At 31.6% G+C, this 19,934-nt stretch overlaps 1 protein-coding gene across 4 annotated transcripts in view; it reads right to left on the reverse strand.

The window, feature by feature from the left end:
* Positions 1 to 19,934, reverse strand: part of LOC148307392 (uncharacterized) — a 205,123-nt gene that overhangs the window by 131,114 nt on the left and 54,075 nt on the right. For all 4 annotated transcript variants that reach the window (XM_088263476.1, XM_088263473.1, XM_088263474.1 and 1 more), the window contains exon 3: positions 8,329 to 8,385. The gene's annotated coding sequence lies outside the window, so the exon portion shown is untranslated. The remainder of the gene's footprint in view (positions 1 to 8,328; positions 8,386 to 19,934) is intronic.

Raw genomic sequence — 19,934 nt, forward strand, 5'->3', positions numbered from 1 at the left:
TTATTTCCGTTTATAAAAGCGATTTAAACTAAAAGTGTTATATGTATATATAACATTTTGAGTGTGTCCAATTACAGGAGTTATTTTCATATTATTTTTTAACATCTCATCAAAGATGAAGAAGAATATGGAAGTCTGGGCATTTACAGGGCTATGACGGTCGTCAGCCCCGTAAATGCCCAGACTTCCATATTCTTCTTCATCTTTGATGAGATGTTAAAAAATAATATGTATATATAAATATTGAACTACATACAAATATATCGTTGAGTCTGTTTGCATTGGTACTGTCTGTATATATGTCCGCCTCCGTATTGTAATGGTCAGCACGCTGAGCTACCGTACTGGAGGTCCCGGATTTGGTCCCAGTTGGAATAAATAAAAATGTATGATAAAATATTCAAACGAATATGATTTATGGATTTTTGAAAAATATTTTGAGAATTCGACCGATTAATGAATTCAGTTTTTTCAGTTTTTTTTTAGAAATCACTAAATTCAGACGTCCGCCTCCGAAGTGTAATAGTTAAAATGCTCAGTTACCGTTCTGGAGGTCCCGGGTTCAATTCCCAAAGGGGAATAAATAAATGTGAGTGATTTCATCACTATAATATTTATTTAATACTACCCTGGACCTGACCTGAAGCGAAGAGCTGATCACCTTTCCTTAATGTGGCAACGATCAAGATAACACTGCGTTTATATGATGCAGTGCCCTATGCATCATCGGGTGCTGATGAGAGTTAAAGAAGTTACTATAAGTAATAAATATTATTGAAATCGGCATAGAGAAACAAATATGGTTCATGAAACCGATTTCTTTATTCTAATTACGTAGGTACTGTTATTAATGATACATAACCGGATTCAGAATATTCGAGGTATAAAAAATACATATTAGAAGTAAAAAGGACACCTGGCAACCCTAATAAAACCGTTTACATTTTCAGCTGATATCTGTAAGTTTATAAGTTCAAACCGCAACAGACTTATAAAATTATTATTATAAAATATACGTATCTTATAAAACGCAGGCGTATACAAACCATACCATCTTCCGGTTATAAAATATTTTCGATGTTTCTCTCCGGACTTTATCTGTGTGAGACCATCTTTATATCCGTCTCTAACCGCACCACAAGCGGCTCAGTCCCTAATATCATCATAAACTCAGATTGGACCAGTCGATATTATTTGGGAACTTCAAGAACGGGATAGTAATCCGGGAATTTACACTCATTAAAAGGAATATTTCTGGGATGAAATTCGTAAGCTCTAACCCACCCTTTAGAACATATATTTTTATTGATAAATTTTGTTTTTTCACATCGCAACATAGATGAAGAAGAATATGGAAGTCTGGGCATTTACGGGACTTGCGGCCGTCATAGACTGGTTTAAGTGATCACTAAACACACGTGTAACGTTAACCAATTGTACTCATGATTGACAACCACACTACTCAAATTCTTGGAACTTCTATATATATATATATATATATATATATATATATATATATATATATATATATATATATATATATATATATATTTAGATATATATATATATCTAAATATATATATATGTATATATATATATATATATATATATATATATATATATATATATATATATATATATATATATATATATATATATATATATATATATATATATATATATATATATATATATATATATATATATATATATATATATATATATATATATATATATATATATATATATATATATATATATATATATATATATATATATATATATATATATATATATATATATATATATATATATTTTTTTTTTTTTTCATATTCGAAACAAATTGATTTCACTAGAGACATCTATGGTGAGATGAAAGAAGCTATTATTAAAATGAAACTCTTTAATTTGTATGTGAGATCTATAAGTAATTAGGTACACTCAAAATGTTGTAAATATATATATATATATATATATATATATATATATATATATATATATATATATATATATATATATATATATATATATATTTATAAATGTATATATATATTTCTTTTTTTTCAAACTCTCAACCATAACCGATGGTGCACAGGCACTGCATCGCATTGACGTACCTAGTGTTATATTGATCGTACTAACATGAAGGCAACGTGATCACTCCTGCGCTTCAGGGACCAGTCAAGGGTAATATTAGATTAATTTTAGACTGTAAAATTATTAACATTTATTTTCACCCACCCACCCCGAGAATCGAACTCAAGACCTCTAGCACGGTAGCTAAACACGCTAACCATTACACCACGGAGGCGAACAATTTTTTATTTATATGCCATGTATAAAAAATTACTACAAGGCTTCAATGCATAGACCTTAGAAGATAAAGAATTAGACGAAACTACATTATTATTTACTATATTATTATTTATATAAACTATAATATTTTATACAATACAGTACGTACAATTTAGCAATATTGTAAACCAGTTGCTTACAAGGGTAACTTGAAAGTGGTCTGGTCAGGAGTCAGGAGTCGGAATAATCGTCAGGTATGTATGAAGAGATCTATGAATGTGGAAGAGGCGAAGATGGATTGCAAATACAGATTGGTGTGGCGTTCTATTATTTGTGCTTACCCCGGCGGCAACAAAATAAACATCAAAACACGACAAAAATATTCCCGTGTATTTTTTCTTCAAAAACATGGAACAAATTGTGATTTTTTCTTAATTATAAAAATAGCTTCAAACAAAAGTTAAAATTTCTTTATTCCCGATGGAATGAAGAGAAGACTCATACATTTATAAAAGAAACATTTTTTTAATGTTTGAAATTTTTATCTTCGCTACATGATAGACCCTTCTTACGGCGAACGAAAATTTCCATATTTTACTTCACATCAGTGTTTCTAGAATAAAACAGCTGAAGTTTCACAAAGTAAGAAAATGGAAGACTCTGCGAGAAAGCAAAGAGCAGCTAAGAGACTCGTTACATGAATATTTAAAACGAAGGAAAAATCTTATTTATGTAGTTACTAAGATTTATTTAGAATTTATCCGTTTTTTAAACACCCTCCGTTACGATCCTTTGAAAGAATTCCTTTCGTGAGAAATAATTCGCTTTTTCTTTTTAATCTACATTTTATACAATCCAGTGAGCCTTCTAATAAATACATCGGAAAATTTATTCTTCTAACACAGTCTTTTTCTTTTTTGTCTTATTGTGAATTTGTTTTCTGTCTTGTACTATTTGGGATGACTTCTCCCATCTCGGTCCAGTCACGCACATCCCGAAGGCAAGACAGTTAGTTGCCTTCTACCATTGGAACATCTTCTATCTACCTCGTACGACTAGAATGGTACTCACCACTTAACCAGATCGAGTACTTCGAAGATCGCTTTTAAAATAAAAAGTGTTATTTAAAACTAAGAAAACGTTTTAATGGTCAGTGAAAAATTCATCCGCCTGCGTAATTTTATGGTCAGCACGCTCGGCTACCATACTGGAGGTCCCGGGTTCGATACCCAGGGGGAGTCAAATAAATATTAGGGATTTTTTCACTCTGATATTTATTCAATATTACCCAGGACTGGTACCTGAAGCGGAAGGCTGATCACCTTTCCTTCGTGTGTTAACGATCAAGAAAACACCGTGTTTAAATGTTGCAGTGCCCTATGCACCATCGGGTGTGGATAAGGGTTTAAAGAGGAAGAAATCATTTTACACATAGATTTTGCTGAAGTCAACTAGTTAAACACAGCCAACACTTTTATGCTTTAAAAAATTACAATTGTATTTTTTTTTCATTTATTTATTTAATATAGTTAATTTTTTTAAACAATATCTATTCGTTTCTACTTAATACAATCTTATAATTCTAGTTGCGCTGAGCCTCTCCAAAAACGAGTCAGAGCTGTTGTGCTTTGAGAGGGACTGTTTTCTTCTTTTTTGATAGTATCATGTTTTACATTTTTTTAAATATTACTGGGGAACATATACTTTAATGCGGTACGAAGGAGTTATCTTAATATTATTTCTCCTTTATTTCCTTTTCTAAATATTAATAATTTCATTCAATAATTATCCCTTTTTTTATATTAATACATACTTTTATATGAATACACACAAGACTTTTGCTGTGAGGAAATTATTATATAATACAATTAAATCAACAGGAGTGGCTTTAGCGCTTCCTCGAAATGTTGTGTTAAAAACTCATCCATTACCCTAATTACAATTTTATTACACGATTGTTGCGGAATACTCGTAATTCAAAGTTTTTGGCACAGCTACAATGGCAGCAGATTACAAATAAATTATTTGTAGCACCTACTCGACTGTTTTGGTGGTGCTCGGTAGTGAAATGTACAATATTTGTAGTCAGGGCCCTTTATTTCCCTTTGTCTGCGAATACACCTTTTTCTGAAATTAAATATCATTTTCGACACTCACTGACAAAATTATTATTGCCCTGCGAATGAAATGAAAACCCTTACTTAACGCGGACGTAATTAAATCTACGTTCGAATATTTAGCAAATTAATGAGCCGACTTTGGAATGTTGTGAATTTTAATGACTGTGAACAATGCTTCTGTCCGATTTACATATCCGGATAGGATTCATTACTCGTTATAAAACACGGTTTATTATATTGTGATATGAATTTACGTTATTTATTATTGACTATGCATAAATGAGAAGTACATATGCACGTGGAAGAGAAAAATTTGGATGAAAAAACTGGTAAAAAAAATGTTTTGAGGAATTATTGTCTTAAATACTACAACGAGTATACGACATGATGGAGAGTCATTTGGATTCATCGTTTCTTAGTTTATTGAAATAAATTAAGGCAGTGATATAATTAAACAAACTTAATATTAAAAAGGGTAGTCTCTCATTTTTTTTGTAATAAAACATCAAAAAGTAGAACACTTTTTCCTTCATGCGTAGTCAGCAATTAATTTCGTTTTTGTGTAAACGAAATTTCAGTAGACAGTTTAATAAAAGCAACATAAATCGTTTTGGCCTCCTCCGTTTGTTTATTTTATATGTGGCAAATTGCCTAGCCTAATAATATAAACATTCATTCCTATATAATTTACATTAAGGCGTTCGTTTTGTTATCTTTTCGTAAGCCAAACGTGAAGTCACATAAATATTTCATAGGGGAGGAGTTTTGTGTTGATATTTCTAGAGAAAAGACATTGAATAAAACACGACTAAATTTATGTTACTTTCTTCGGTACGCTTGCAGTTATAACATGTTATTCGTCCTTAATGTTCTTTATACTGTTCACACAACGCCAGAAAACTGTGTCACATGCTTTGAAATATTCTGATCCATTAAAAATAAAATATTAAAAAAACAGTATTTAGCTTTCCTAAAATGTTTTCTTACGTGTGGTATACATATATTATTAAAATATCATTTTATACGATAGTGAAAGGTTTTTACAATGTGCCATAAATTCTTTTATACTTAAATATCTGTGATTTTAAGGACAAGCGTCAATATATTATATATAATCCTTACTACTTAAACATTAATTATACTTCTCAAAACAAAACAATCTTATACCTCATTCATACTTGACAGTGTAGGTTTTATACAACAACAAATAAACAATTTGCGTGTAAAGAAAGCGTTTGAGACAAAAGTGTTTTTTTTCATTAAACGGCAGATGTCTGAAATTTGATATTTGACATTATTATATCAATTTCAACGATCGGTGTCTTTCTGACCAGCACTATATTACATCAGTAATTTACGTGAATTTTCGTTTATGTCCTAATTCCATATTTTCTACGGAATCTTCATTAGTTTTGAGTTATATCTTTTTAGTTATTTGTCCATAAAGTTTACGAGTCACGCGCCATGGGCGGGACGTGGGGCGTGGGTGCAATTAAAGGGGCATTAGTGACCCCAGCAGGACTCAGGTGCGTCGTTAACTTGTCCACTGCCCTCACGGGGAGGTGCGAGCCACCACTGGAGAGAATTTTTACCAAAAACTTGAAACACATCGACTGACTGGCGATTGTCCGAAAAGGGCATTTATCAAAATTGAACATTTATTTCAAACTGCTTGTAGATAAATAAATAATGTCTATAGAATGAGACCCATATAAATGGCATAGAGATATGATTTTATTGATGCCCTAAATCAAATTTCATTGCGTCAATACGCTTTAAGGACCTTTTATAATGCGTTGAATTATATGTGAACAAAGTAATTACTATGATTTCGTAAAAAATACCTACCGCTACTAACCTTAAAAATCCAAAAAAATTACATAAAAATGAAAACATTTTGAAGAAACTTGAAAAAAATATGCACATTTCATGAGCTATCAAATAATTTTAAAATTATTTTTTTATAAATTAATTCCAGATGATATATATGTACAATTTTTCGTCTATAAAACATGATATAACATTTTTTAATAATGAAAAATCACCGTCATGGACACGCAATCACCTAAAAAACGACAGTAAAAACTGAGCATATATTTTAAACAATTGAGTAGTCCACTTGCAAACGACGTTATGTTAAAAAATTAAATCTTTTAACGAATGGCGGCAATTGGTAAAAGATTAAATCTACCGATTTGAGCTTTTTTTGAGAGATTTTTGAATTGTCGATCGGCATAGCAAATTTCGCAATAGTGTTGCTTTTTCTATTCCATTTTATTTCATACTTAACGAGTTTTGGCATATTATGTTAAACATGGACGTAAATGTTTTTAATTTTCAACCGATTGGCTAAAAAAACTTAATTTTTTAACATAACATGGTTTGGAAATGGACTTCTCAATTATAAACTAGAATCAAAATATTCCCGAAAACAGAAATGAGAGTGATTTCCCAAAATAGACATGTTGACACGGACTCAGTATGTGCGAAAACCGGCACACCTAATTGACTATGTTTGTGTGTGTTTAGCTTAACGCCTGCCCAATCAATGGTGTATTCAATCGTTAATAACCGGTTATTGTGATATCTGAGTGATTAGCCGATAATAATATTGTGACCATACGAACCGATCATTGTAAACGATACGCGATACATAAATTAAATCGACGACTATCGATACACGAATCATGAATTTTAAACCGAGTATTAAAACTAATTGGATTATTCATACTTCATTTAAGAATAACAAATTTTGAATTATTAGCCTACATACATAATACATCTTAATATGAATAAATAATTGTTATAATTCATAATATTGAATCTGACAATAGAATTAATTATTATTTAATTAATTTTAGCATGCATTTACTGGTGTTAAAATGTGTACAATCATCACTGAACGTACGTATCGGATTGCTTGTGTGTGAATATATCTACAAAATACTGAATCAGATGTAAAAATGTATACAATCACCATTAGAAGTACACATCGGATTGCTTGTGTGTGAAAATATCTACAAAATACTGAATCAGATATTAAAATGTATACAATCACCATTGAAAGTACATATCGAATTGCTTGTGTGTGAATATATCTACAAAATACTGAATCAGATTTAAAAATATATACATACAATCATAATTCAAAGTACACATCGGATTGCTTGTGTGTGAATATATCTACAAAATATTGAATCAGATGTAAAAATGCATACAATCATCATTGAAAGTACACTTCGGATTGCTTGTGTGTGAATATATCAACAAAATACTGAATCAGATATTAAAATGTATACAATCACCATTGGAAGTACACATCGGATTGCTTATGTGTGAATATATCTACAAAATATTGAATCAGATGTAAAAATGCGTACAATCATCATTGGAAGTATACTTCGGATTGCTTGTGTGTGAATATATCTATAAAATACTGAATCAGATGTAAAAATGTATACAATCGCCATTGAAAGTATGTACAAATCGGATTGCTTGTATGTGAATATATGCACAGCACAAATAAGTGTGTAAATACATACATTGAATAGTAAGTGATCACATTTACTCATTTAACGTTTCCACTCCAACGTACTCGTATAATATATGAATAAATACACCTATACAATGTTTATCATATCTTTAATTACTTCCGAGGTACTCGCGCATTTCACTAAATAATTAAAAGCAGTACAGTATAAACATGATGAGGGTAGAACAACAATCATTGGATCTGCCGTTTGGGCTTGATTACTGTACATTGAGCAAACCCGCAACTTTATATACGCAGTCATAATCATAACATTTGTACAAAATACAGATTCGTGATTTAGAGAGGGTTTGTCCGATCCGAGTTGAGTAATGAAGGGTTTCCGAGGGACCATAGCGCCAAATTGTATTAAAATGAACTTACCTTCACAAAAACCCTTCGAGTTCAGCATCGAAATATTGCGTCATTAGAGGCCGAATTCTGAAACAAAATACAAATACTCGAAATTAATCAAAAGAAAGCAAATGGTTTGGTTCGTTCGTTAATCTTTTACGCACGTTTTCTTTACGATATTTTCACAACAACAACAAAAAGTATAATCAAAAATATATAAATATAAAAAAGAAGCATTATTGAATCATTATTTTTACATTTGCTGCTTATTACATGAATAAAAGGGAGTAAAGTACCAATATTTTTTCAATACGGAAGAATAATAATAATAAAACCTTGTGATATTAAGATAAATTGTGGGCGCTTGGTATTTAGATACTTGCAAGTCATCGGTGTTTTTTGAAAAAGAAGAACGTTATTCGTTAACAGTTTTTATCAAGTAGATATAATAAGATTACAACATTTTAAGTGTGTCCAAATTCATAAATCTGGATTATCTCCAATAAGGAGTTATTTTTTAGAGAACATACTTGAGAAACACTAGTAAATAATATTTTGTAGCGTTTCTCAAGTGTGTTAATATAATTCAGGATTCGGACCTCATATACAAATTTAATGGTTTCTGCTTTATATCTCGAGTGAATTCTATTAAATTCAAGGACTGTGTTTGAGTTTAATCAATATATCTAGAAGTTCCAAAAATTTAAATAGTTTCGTAGTCAATCATGGGTGGAATTGTTGAATGTTACACGTGTGTAAAGTGATCACTTAAACCAGCCTATGACGGTCGTAAGTCCTGTAAATGCTTAGATTTCCATATTCTTCTTCATGTATGTTGAGATCTCAAAAAATAATGATATACTTAGAGTCAAAAAACATGTATCGTTTAAGCTGAGCCAATCTACTTTAAAATGGTTGATATTTTTTGCTAGCTGAAACTTCACAAGTCATTAGAATCACATGAAACCATGCGCATTTGACGCAGAGAGAAACTGTTTAAAAAAAACTAATTTGTAAGTCAAGAGTGTGGTTCGGCGACAAAATTACGTAATTAAAAATTTCATTCAACTTTCGATTGAAGTTTACATTGGCTGACTTTTTTTTATTTCATACATTTTAATTTATTTCAAGTCATATCATGTCATGGCTCTCTACATTGAATTATTGAACTTATACTCGAATATTTATATATCTATTGTATCCATCACAACGTTGGTATTCTGTGCACACCATGAGATGTAGAAAGATGTAGAGATGGTAATCAGTAATCATGTTGTGTGAGAGAGCAATGTAAAGGTTCTATTGTTCAACGGCGAAATGTTCAATCGCATCGGCAACACGCATATAAACTACAGGGTGGCGCAAAATTAATCAGCCTATCGGAAGATGCTATCATTTTTGCAAATGGCGTTTCACTTCAATCATATTTAAGATTCGTGAACTAGACAGCCGTAGAATACAAACAAATTTAGAGTGGTGCAAAATTAATCATCCGATTTTATTTTGAATATTTTTTTTTACTAAATAAAAAAAATGATTTTGAGTAATGGAAAACATTACATTTTTTGTGGATTGGCAAAGATGACATCCTTCAAGTGGCTGCCGCCACTGTTTATACACATTTCGCTCACTCTTTTCAACAACGTCATTTATCAAAAATCGTCAATTTTCAGTTGTGCACGTTTTCAGAATGCCCAGAAAATGTACTATATCCCAGCAAAGCGGCATATTTTAATATTAATATTTACCCGCTACAGGGTACAAAGTGTTGTTTTTGCATTTTGAAGAATAGGTATTGTTTAATTGTTTTTTTTTTAATATAGTGAATATCTTTAAATGGAGAAATAACCTTCAAGTTTTACCTAAAAAGATCTGTTGCACAATAAAAGTTCAAGAAGTGTCTTGATATTTATTTTTAATACATTTCATTATATTTTTAAACTTTAAAAACGATCTCCTGAAAAATCAAGTTTTTTGATATATGACGTTGTTGAAAGGAGTGAGCGATTTGTGTCCGTTTTATCAATCTGTATACTGCAGCTGTCTAGTTCACAAATGTCAAATATGACGAACGTACGACGCCATTGGCAAAAATTATAACATGTTCCGATAGGGTGATTATTTTTGTGTCAACGTGTATAAGGAGTACACAAGGGTTGATGGCCTGGTAATTGCCAAGATCTAGTGATGTGCATAGAAATGAAGATGTGTACTCTGTTTTACATGTCATGGATCGCTCTTACAGAAATCATTAAAACTCCAAGCGCGTCTCCCATTAGAATTAACAAGAAACATCAAATAAACATTGTAAACATATAAAGATATAAGAGAATCACGGTTCCAATCGAGTGATTTCGATCCGTATACATAGCTGATGAATTCAGAAGTTTCAATACTAAAACGAAAAATGCGACCACATGTTTATTCTCATAAGTATAAAATATATGATAGTGTGAAAAATATAAGGTGTTATAATGTCAAAATGCTGTAGTTACATACATCAAAATTTACTTTGGTTTCTTTCATTACAATTATTATTGCATAAACAAAGTTAACAAAAAAATTCGTAAAAGGAACCTTACAAATCTTTAAAAAATTCATACACTAGTTTGGCAATACACTAACAAGTCGAAACAATTGTCACGTAATTGTCTTTAACAAAAATGTTAATCGCAATATAATGTGAGAATGAAAAAGTCCTATTTGTACTTGTACTCGTACAAAATGCTAAAGAAACTGACCAACGTATTTCATTTTTTAAGAGTTGATTTGAATAATATTTCACAAAGCACCACTCGAAATTCATACACTAGTTTGATAATACCCTGACAAGTCGAAACAATTGTCACGAATAATTTTTTTAATGTTTTTTTTAAAATAAAATATGCAACTTAGTAGACCCTAAAATTCATTATGTGATTTTAATATTTAAATATTAAAAAATAATAATCTAACAGTAATAGTCTTCACATTTTAAATGAACGTATTAAAACATATATGTACTCATCAAATCTGACATGTGGCACTTTGAAACAAAAAGTCGACCCGTGTCGTTTCGTTGCGATGCCCTAAGCACCACTTGAGTGCAGAGAAGGACCAGAATATGTGGTACAGAAAAGTAATTATTGTATAGTAATAAAAGACAAAAAAGTGATTTAAATTATGTAACCCATAAAATTGGTTTAACCAGCCATTTTTGGGGATTTAATTATTTTAAATTAATCATTTTTATATGATAAAAAACTTGCTCTCATTGCATGTCTTTATAATGAAATTCTAGTAACGCAAATATGAACAATCATATTTTTCTAAGTGTTTACCTAGGTACAAAATAACTTCAATATAACCATTTTTACGGTTATTGAAATATACAAATTTAAAAAGACTTTTTATTTTTATTTTTAAATACTATTCTTCTTCTCCGTCTTATTCCTCATTGCTGAGGGTTGTGACCCTTGCAGAAGCAATGACTCTTCTCCAGTCATCCCTTGACTGCGCTGCACGTAGCGCTCCAACTATTGAGGTGCCTGCTGCTGCCTTAATTTGATCGGTCCATCGTGTGAGGATCTTCCTCTCCCTCTCTTTCCCTCCAGGCTACCGATCACAACTAGTCGTTCCAGGCTATCCTCGTTGCCACGCGCAACGTGTCCAAAGAACTGGAGAATCCGTCGGGTACAGATATTGGCCAGAGTCAAATTAAATACTATACTTTTTCATAATTATATTCTAGGGGCCTTAAATGAAGAATATCATTTCACTAAAAATACAATAATCGTATTCTAGACACTTTTATTCAAATTAATATAAAAAACGAGGGGAATAAAATGCTGCGTAATATTAACGCAAGTTAAAACCAATAGATTTAGATCAGGCAACTCAAAAGTAAAAGTCCTTGAAACCAAACACTTGTTAAAACAGAGCGAAGGAATATCTCGAAAATGGCGGAAAAAGTCCACCGTACATCTCGATAATGGTTGACATCCTCGAATAAAACGCCTTCACAGAATTCTTGAATCAGAAATTATGCTCCAGGAACTGTGCAAATTGCAAATTGACTACCGCCGATGCAATCTAATTTGGAAAATTGAGGAAATTTCTTCCAGACGTTCGCTTTCATTAAAATTCAAATTGAATTATTGATGGAAGTGATTCTATCCGTTCGCGCTAATGAGAAAAATAATCTTCGGGCTAATTCCAAATTTAAACGGGCGAACGAATTTGAATATTCTATGAATTTCAATCGCGGGAAAACGCTTTATTATAAAACTTCTCCACTTTTATTTATTTGAATGTCTTTTCTCTATATAAATAAAAATGTAAACTTTCGTTTGTTCAAATCCTTAATCTCCTAAATTAATTCAAAGCTTTCTTTGAAATTAAGAAAACGTTCTATTCAAACGTTCTATGTTTTTATTTACACGTGGCTGTTGTTTTTACCTGTTTCAGGTTAAAAAAAAATATGTTTTTACCGCAATGGCAGCACCATATGTTTGATGTGACACACGCAATACTAAACATAGCTCATGGCGGATAGAATGCTTCTAAGAGCTGCTGCAACTTGAAATTTTCAATGTTTTCGATTGCATTTTTCTTTTATAGATTTTCATTACTTCTCGAGTATTGTGAGATTAAACACGTGTATTAAAAAAGTGTGCTTTATATTTTCATTATTTTCCATTGAACTACACTGACCCATAGTAATGCGTGGCCGGGTACTAACAGTATGCAAAAAAATCTAAGATTTTTTTTAAATTTCTGTTTGAAATAAAGAAAAAAACGAACCCTATATACTGTTCTGAATGTAATCTACTGTTTTTTTTTGGTACCCATAAATTATTTACTATTCCTTGATTCGTTATACATATATGAGCGCCTCAATGGACAAATATGAGTAGAATAGAATCATATCCGTAAATAATTACGCAAAGTCCAAATGATGTTATATCTCTTTTGCAGTTTATATGGAAAAAATATCGAAGTACCGATATTTACACTTCATGAGCACTTGTTGAAAAAAACCGGCCCTCTTAACAATATGCGTTGTATTTTATTCTATCTATTAACTTTCTGGAATTAATTTAATCATATTATTTTTCTTCATCTTTGATGAGATATCAAAAAATAATATGAAAATAACTCCTGTAATTGGAGATAATCCAGATTTTGTGAACAAGTATTTGGACACACTCAAAATGTTGTTAATTTAATCAATTTAGTATATCATAATTCATATCTGTATAAGCGCCCTTGATGTAATATTTTACGAAAATGGCGCTATATAAATTGTCCAAAATTATTATTATTATTAATTTACATGACTCAAACCATAAAATCATCAAACATCAAACCATCTTTCAATAGTGGTTAAAATTTATTTAGCAAAAATGTTAATCACAACATAATGTGAGAATGAAAAAGACCTATTTATACTTATATTCGTACAAATGATTCGATTTATATTTTTTTAAATTTTCAGAAAAGACTTACCTGCGTATTTAATTTTTTAAGACTTGCTTTGAATATTATTTCACAGAACACCACTCTAAACTCAGACCACTTCAAAGTAGAGCACTCGTAAAAATAGTCAAAATTCACAAATTTTAGTAGAGACCGCAACAGTTGAGCCCTCTCGACTCGCTGAGAGTCACAAATTAAGTGTTTCCAGACTTTTTTACTTCCTAAAATAATTGCGTGGGAATTCTCTGTAGCTGTGGCCCCATACTGCACATTGCGCATACTGCACATGCCGCTACCAGTAAAGGTGAGCCAAGTTATATGGGGGCGTGATTCGGGTTTTATTCCTCCCCTAGGGCTTTAGGGTAGCTCGCCCCGTTTGGCAAAACTGTGAGAACGGATGTTGATTAATGCGAGTGTTGGAATCTATGCGTTATATTCTCATTTGGGGGAAGGAGAAATAAAGAAATGAATATGTATCCCTCGTGATAATATTCTCGTTAAGTACCCACTACCTACCCGCATTAATTTGCAGTTAAGAACTGATAATGGATTGGATTAAGGTATAGGAATAATAATAACCTATAAATTAATTGTCAAAGTTTGATTGTAAATTTATACGTTGAAAATTTGCGATTAGAGAACTCTGTTTATTTCACAATTTCATTTTTTTATTTTATTATTTCGATACATTGGTTACTATTTAACGTAAAAATCAATGACACTGTAAATAAAAAAGTCTAAATGTAGATTTTCGGGACCTCAATTTGGTTCCGTTAATCGCTGTCTAAAATAATGCATTTATCTAAATTTCCTCTACGAATATTCATGACCAAACTTTTAAAATGTAACTATTTACAATTGTGATTATCACTTTTTTGTAATCGATATTTTCGACTTAAGACTATAACATATTAAAATTTCACTGAAATATTCATATTTAACAGGCTTGTTTTATTCATAAAGAGGAAAAATACTAATATATAGTAGTATATTTATACTCAAAGAAAAAGAATACCTGACTATAAAAATACAGTACATATCGCTCTTATCCAGTATAAAAACTGATTTAGTATTTTTATTTATTCTATGCGTGTACTTTACTAACATCATTATTATAACGCGCGTGTGCTTTATCGTAATTTACATTTTCATTCAAGTTTTTTTTCCTTGCAATAAATAATCAAGAGGCACAATAAATTTTAACAAAAGAAATATGAATATTACTGTTACGTTTAAGCAGCTGTAATCTAAGTATAGCATCGAAAAAAATGATTTTATACCTACATTTCACCGACGGACTACCAATCCATGAAAAAAATATTATGCATGTAGGTCCATCGTTATGCAAAGTTCTGTCCAGCTTGTCTGTAGATATTTGTATGCTTGCGTCACCTTTATTACAAACGGATGCCAGTCAGATTCCAGAAGGAATATCTTGTCAGCAAAAAATGCATAAAAGAAGATATGGTTTATTCGAGTTCAGATTGAGATCCGAGGCACAAACGCTGGACACGTGTGCGGAACCAAGTGGAATAACTACCAAAATCATAATTTTATCTACCAGCTACCAATAACACGTGGAATTTTATTTATGGACACACACACGCTCAAAGCAATAATACAAACATAGGATAATGGACACGTCAAACAAATAATGAGAGACAAAATACTAAGTAAAAAGCATTATATATATGATTAGATAAGATTATTTCAGTATTGTAAACTTCTTTTCCTGTGCCATTTTTTTCCATAGTGCGTACGGCACTATCAAAATCATGTAGCATTATCTAAATCGTAGTAACGTGATCGATCTTACGTTTTACGTTAGATATCAGTCCAGTAACATGTAAAAAAAACTGGTACTGTCAAAAGTCCGCGTAATCGGAGGACATGTATGACTAGATGCATGGATTTGAAGGAAGCGAGGAGTGTATGTCAGGAGAGAAGAGTGTAGCATTCCATCCTCTGCCTACCCCTGCGTGTAAACGGCGTGATGGTAGTAGTATTAGTAGTACTATAGAAAATATACTATACACAGAAGCGTTTCGCGTTAAACAGCCTCTCTCGGTATCAAACGAGTACATGATAAAAATAGTGAAAGACATTGATAGCATAAACCAAGCTATAACACAAAATGCTGAACCCTCTTCTAGTGGAACTGAAAGTCTTTTGATGACAGTCAACAGTCCGCCTTCTCCTGAGGAGTTTTACGTGGTTTTCTCCCAGCAATGAGCAAATGCTGAGAAGTTCCTGATTGGCCCACACTAGATTATCCCTTCTGTTCCCAACACAGATTAAAATAAAACATCTTTATTTAGTTAGAAGAAAGAAAAATCCCCTTGATGATCTATAAACCTTGAACATTATAAGCAAGGTAAATAATAAATGCAATTCCCATCTAGAAAAAATAAAAATACAGCCTCTTTCTTGAATTCCTCAACAAATATTTAATTACAAGCAACCTTGCCTCGGTTATTTTTTTTTATTATTATTTTGAACCGGCTAACATTGGCATTTAAATGCGAGCGTGATAAGACATATTAAAAGTAAGATTTATTTGTAAGGGGAGGACCCACTTCGGTGCTGAATAAACTTTCGCTGACGCTCATGGCAGGGTCGGGCGGGGGAGGGGGGCGGGGGGCGCGGGGAGAGATGTTATCGTAATTAAACGCGGTATAAATTTGATTTTACGTCACTTATGATTTAAGAGGTACATTATTTTAATACTGCCCTACTTCGGGAAGGCGGTCAATGCAGAATAGTAAAAGTTTTATGGTGTTTTAAAGTTATGCACATTCCTTATGGCTGCATTGTGTTTCCAACAGTATTATAGAATGCTGGCATGCCATAGATCCAGAATTCTATTCCGTTGTATAATAAAATTATTGTTATATGTAAGTAACTTCAAGAACAAATGAAATACCATTTACGTATTTTTTTTACATCTCAACATAGATGAAGAATATGGAAGTCTGAGTATTTACAGGACTTATGTCCTGTCATAGGCCAATTAAGTGATAGTTTACCCACGAGCAACATTCATCATTCTACCAATGGTTGATAACCGTACTAGTCAAATTTTTGGAACTCCTAGATATATGATCAATCTCACCACACGGTACCTACTTATGAGTTCATAAATACAACTCCTTGAGAAAACCCAGATTTTTGAGTTGATTTGTGAGAGTGTTGTAGTATTTGCACACACTCAAAATGTTGTAAAATACCATTTGTTCAATATCTTTCAAATTCAAATCAAACATACAGACATAAACTAACATTCTTCTTCAAACCCTTATCCGCACCCGATGGTGTTTAGGGCACTGCATCATATAAACGCAGAGTTATCTTGATCGTTGTTTACACATGAAGGAAAGATGATCAGCCCTCCGCTTCAGGTACCAGTCCAGGGCAATATTTAATCAATATTAGAGTGAAAAATCATTTATATTTATTTGACCCCCCCCTCCTGCGATTCGAATTCGGGACCTATGGTACAGTACGATAGCTGAGCGTGCTGACCATTACACTACGGAGACGGAAAAAAAACATATAAAATTATAAATTATAGTCATATAAAATTATTTTTCAAGTGGAAAAAACCCAGGTTTGTGAACAAGTATTTGCACACACTCAAATTGTTATGAAATACCATTTATTCAATATCTTTCAAATTCAAACCAAACATATTGACATTACATAGTTGGATCTAAATACTCAAATCTGATATATAATGAGATTAAAAGAAAATGTTTGATTGATACAATTTTGTAGAGAGGTAATTGGCAATGACCATGACGTCATTTGTTTTACGATGGCTTTGTAGTGTGTTTGAATACGTTTTAATTAAAGGGCGAATAATGCGTTGTTACTCTGGAAGAAAACGTAATCAGCACACAATAGCGACAGGGTACATCGCCACATAGTTCTAGCCGCCATCATGAAAGGCGAACGGCGGCGGCAAAATGGCAGAAAATTGAATGATTAACAGTTGAGATTACGGGGTGCGATATATAAAGTATTTCACCAATGGTCCCTATTTATTTTATCGTCCGCCGTTCGAACAAATGCCGCCATATACGAGTAAACAGGGATGATTTACGGGATCCGGGAACTTTTACGCGTACGCGCCTCACATGCCCGATCTATTTACGGAGGGATTTCGTTTCCCGTATCGGCTCGTGAAAAATGGAGTAATGTTGCTTTTTGAGAGGCTTCGTACGACGGCGCTGCAGGACTCGACTGAATATTGTCCCAAAATATAAAAATGTGATTTATTAGCGGGGAAAAGGGATTTTACCGCTCTTGGTACAATCGAGAACATGCTGGAATTTTGAAATATTTTTATATACAGACCTACTAAGCGCGAGGAAAATAAGAGAGGTTTATTGAGGAAGGGAGGCCTATTGAACCATTTCATGCATAAAAACTTCCCTCTATAAATTCGTGAGGAAATACAAATATTTTTATTAAATGGCTATGTTTGCTCTTTGGATTAAGATGTTTGGGCTTTTTATATTTTTTGGGCCATTTGAATAATTAATTTCGACTATTTCTTTAATAACAAATTTTTGTTTTAAGTGTTAAAGCGGGTATAAATAAAATATTCATCCTTTTCTTCACTCCTTTTTCTGAACTTCTGTAAAATTGTCTGTACTTGAGATAGCTCGTAATGCAATACGGGTATCACTAACAACATGTTGAATATTCTCGCACTGTGTTATTAATTTATTTTCTTTTATAAAAAAGTGTGTATAATGTTTGAGATGTTATATCTTTTTAATACAAATATAAAACTTTTCTTTAATCACCTTAAGTGACTCGTATACGCTGAGTTAGCTTGTCCAACGCACGCAAGCTTGTGCGACTACGGGTATGCTACTTCAAGTTTCACTATAACGGGTATACTATTCTCCTTTTCATTTTCTCAGTTAAAAGTACGTATCATATGTCCTTCCCCCTGAACTCTTTTACTTTCGTCATTTGTATCTTATATCCGATTATTTTTGCTTGAGTTATTTTTAAGCAATCACACTCAAGGATTCATAATTTCGACAAAGTCATGAATTATCAGTTTCTTTGTGCATATAATTATGAATATTATTTTCGAACACGACTCATTTTTATACGATACAAGCTAAATAAGTATTCGACTGTCCAAACGTAAAACACAGTAAGGGACGTTTTTTGTAGTGTGTTTTTTTTTGCATTTTAGGACTAAGTAGAATCTACTTAGTCCAAAAACGCAAAAAAACGTACTACAAAAAAATGTCCCTTACTGTGTTTTGAGTTTAGACAGCCGTATAGGAGTGAATTATATTTTTAAAAAATAACGCTATTTTTCTTCTTATATTTTAATATATTTATATATTTTAATAAAGAATCAATTTCATTTATTGATTTATTTATACAGTAATACACAAGCATAATGGATTATACTTATCTTTAAAAAATAGAAACAAACAATAAACAATAACGTGCGATTACATTTCGAAGAATGAAAACGTAATGCCTGTTTTATGACCTTGTAATAAAATCCTGTAATTAAATGCTGAAGAAGAAAAAACATTGTGGGTACATAAAAACACAATAAATAATATTTCATTATTTGAAGTCTTGTTCGGCTACTGTACATGAATATACAAGGTTTTAATAATAAATTATGACAGGCTTGTTAATTTATATTTCCAGCTTCCAGACTTAACCCTGAAAATGGCCGCCGGCGCGGCGCCCAAACCTCAAAGGGTTTTGTGCATATTATTTCCTTTTATTGGGCATAATATTATTATCTTCTCGTAAAAGAATAATATCAATAATCATTTTATTTGTTTATTTGGAATTTACTTTGTGGAAAGTAATGTTGATTTTTAAAAATTAAAAACTTTTAAAATTTGTTCCTTTTTTAGAAAGATTTTTTTATTTATCCTTATATATGTAACTATTTTATATCCATTATATATGTGTTTTTTTTATTACGTGTGTCGTTTTAAATGTTAAAATTACTGTTAATTGTAAAGCACCCTTGAGGCGATTTTTCACTAAAACGGCTGTATCCATCATTATTATTATTATTTTTTAAATCAAATTATTCAAATTTATTTTAAACTCTTATCTTTTTGGTCTTGTTCGATAATATATGTATAAGGTAATGTGAGCTAGTGAGAAAAAGTCCCGATACA

Source organism: Brachycentrus maculatus, unplaced genomic scaffold, assembly GCF_059751285.1.
Source record: "Brachycentrus maculatus isolate JH-2025_06_01 unplaced genomic scaffold, ASM5975128v1 h1tg000199l, whole genome shotgun sequence".
Taxonomy (NCBI): domain Eukaryota; kingdom Metazoa; phylum Arthropoda; class Insecta; order Trichoptera; family Brachycentridae; genus Brachycentrus; species Brachycentrus maculatus.